Source organism: Austrofundulus limnaeus, unplaced genomic scaffold, assembly GCF_001266775.1.
Source record: "Austrofundulus limnaeus strain Quisiro unplaced genomic scaffold, Austrofundulus_limnaeus-1.0 Scaffold1272, whole genome shotgun sequence".
NCBI lineage: Eukaryota > Metazoa > Chordata > Actinopteri > Cyprinodontiformes > Rivulidae > Austrofundulus > Austrofundulus limnaeus.
Window position 1 is genome coordinate 18353 of NW_013953674.1, and position 2921 is coordinate 21273.

Genomic DNA, 2921 nt, shown 5'->3' on the forward strand with positions numbered 1-2921 from the left:
ACCTTGCCATTGGGATGCTTCAAACAGGACGTTCTCAGACGGACGTGGCCACTGAGTTTAGAGTGTCACAGAGAGTCATCAGCAGGTTGCAACAGATAAAGACAGACGGGAAGAGTCACAGAAAGGTGTAGAAGTGGACATCCTTTGACCACATCCCATGCTGATGACYGCTACWTTGTGAACAATGCCCTGAGAMACCAGATGATTAATTCCACTCAACTCCAGGCATGGTTAAGGGAGGTGAGAGGCACCCAAGTGTCACGTCAGACCATTTGAAACCGGTTACATCAGCRTGGTCTGCGTGCTAGAAGACCTGTARGGTACCTGACCACACCACCAGRCACAGGYGTCATCTTCTTGCAAGGCCCAGGGAGCGTTTACACGGGACGAGGAACCAGTGGGCCTCAGTGCTRTTCTCTGATGAAAGTAGATTCACGTTGAGCAGAAATGATGKYSRCCAGCGATGTTGGAGACGTCAAGGAGAGCGCTATGCATCAGCCACTGTTGTCACCARACCAGCTTTTGGTGGTGGAGGTGTTACAGTGTGGGCAGGTGTGTCCATTCGGTACAGAACTGTCCTACACTTAGTGAATGGTACAGTGACAAGCCCACACTACCTGAATAACATCATTAATCCAGTGACTGTGCCCCTACATGAACAACACAGGCCTGATTTCATCTTCATGGACGACAATGCTCCAGCTCACCGAGGTCACATCATCAGGGAACGGCTGTTGGAGACTGGTGAACCTCAAATGGAATGGCCTGCACTTTCTCCAGACCTGAATCCCATTGAAAACCTGTGGGATCAGCTGAGTCGCCTTGTAGAGGTTTGAAACTCTGCACCCCAGAACCTGAATGACCTGAGGGCTGCCCTTCAAGAACAGTGGGATACCATGCCCCAGCAGACAATAGGTCCACCTGTGAACAGCATGAGACGTCGTTGTCCAGCTGTAATTGATGCTTAAAAGGCACATGATGAGTTAGAGACGTTGAAATGTTTTGTGTACCCACAATTGTTAATTTTTGTTTCAATAAATTGTTAGAGTTGAGGAAATCACCAGTGCATTCTTCTACTTCAATGTCCTACTTTCATGATATATCATCCCTGTAGCGTGAACTTTTTACATTTTCCATAAAATTCACCTAAAAGCCAAACATCCCTAACTTTGTGTGTGTGTCTGCTTGTGTTTTTGGGTGTGTGGGTATTGTGTATATTACTTAGCGAGGTAATTATTGTATGCATGTATGGATGTGTATGTCTTGTATAAATGTGCATATGGGTATTTGTATACGTTTATAGTYGTTTGCTGTGTTTTTCTTCATTTTGATGGTCAGAGGTCAGGTGTGTTGTCGTGTTATTGGTGTATATTTCACGTGTAACATTTCTATCAGTCTCTCTGCAGTTCTTACATTTTTTTCTTCTTTACTCTAGTGTACATATTTAAAAAGGTCACTAATGATGCAGAAATTAAGAATTTAACAATTCAGTTTTGTTTTCTACTGAAGTGGCAAAAAAACATCTATTTTTTTAAATGAAATACAAACATGTTAAGATTAAATGTGTTTTCACCTGCACTAGTCTGCCCCAKGGAAGCTGTGGCTACAATGTAGCTTACCACCCCCAGTGTGTGAATGGGTGAGTGACGTGATGTGAACTGGTTTGGAGCCAGCAGGGACTTAAGAGCTCTACAAGTTCAGACTGTTTACCATTTTTAAAAAATGACATCATGCTCAATGTTACATTTGGTTTGCAGTTTAGCCCAGTTTTAAGTGATCAAATTCCCTACAGGTCTGAAGAAAAAAAACTACAAACGACAGTTTAATTTACAAATGAAATCTTTATGTATTATTTTCTTCAAAAGAAATGAAGCTCAAATCCAAAAAGTTAAGTTAGCCTGACGTCCASACAAGCCAACAGGCTGCTACAGGTTCCCTCTGCACTTCCACCACGAACAGGTCTTCAGAAAACATTTTTACATACTTTTGCACAGAAAACAGTTTATTTAGGTAAAAATCATACAATTTGAACGGCCGAACACTTCCCATGCAGTGCAGTAGCCTAGAGGCTAAAACAGAAAAGCAAAGTGTAGATGTGAGGAGCTCCAGCGTTCTCCTGAGATCAGGTAACAAGTGTCTGGTTCTGCTGGCAGAGCCTCCTGCTGTTTCCCCGAGCAGCACCAGCTGCTCTGAGAAATGATTGCTGAAGACCTGCTCCAGAGCCAGACAACTCAAGAGACATCATATATGCAAAAATACAACAACGAACCACATTTGTTTCTTCAACGATTGCCATGTGCCAGACATTAACTAGAGACAAAACACTTATCTGATCAAATTAAATCAATAATGCACACATTTGGAGAATCTGAACAYGTATACATCGATATGCTTTAGGAAATTTACTTTGACAGCTTTACTCCAAACCTTGGCATGTTTCTTTGATTCCATTTTGAATTTTGAAGATCAATCAACATATTTTAATAGATGACCGGCCCTGAGGAGGCCCTGAGACAGCTGTGGATCTTATATACCCAGTCCAATGGATATCAAACATTTAAAAAGCTCACTACCCCAAAAATATAGAAATTTCACTCATACAGGTGACATTCAACATTCAAGTGCCAGTGTTTTTTCTGCTGTCTTTTGGTCAAGTTTCTGAAACTTTCAAAGAATCACTTTGAGGCTTACAAAAATAAATATTTGTCAAAAATGCTTAATAAATTACACAAAACTAGCAGCAAAAGTAGAATCTAGAAATCTGTGCAAATGGCTAAATTCCTCCCCAACTGCTGAATCCCCTGGTCCCAAAACAAAATAACTCCTGGTTTTAAAGGTTGAGGAGGCCTTCCCCTGTGTAAACAAGCTGCGTTACTTCCTCCACACACACACACACACACACACACACACACACACACACA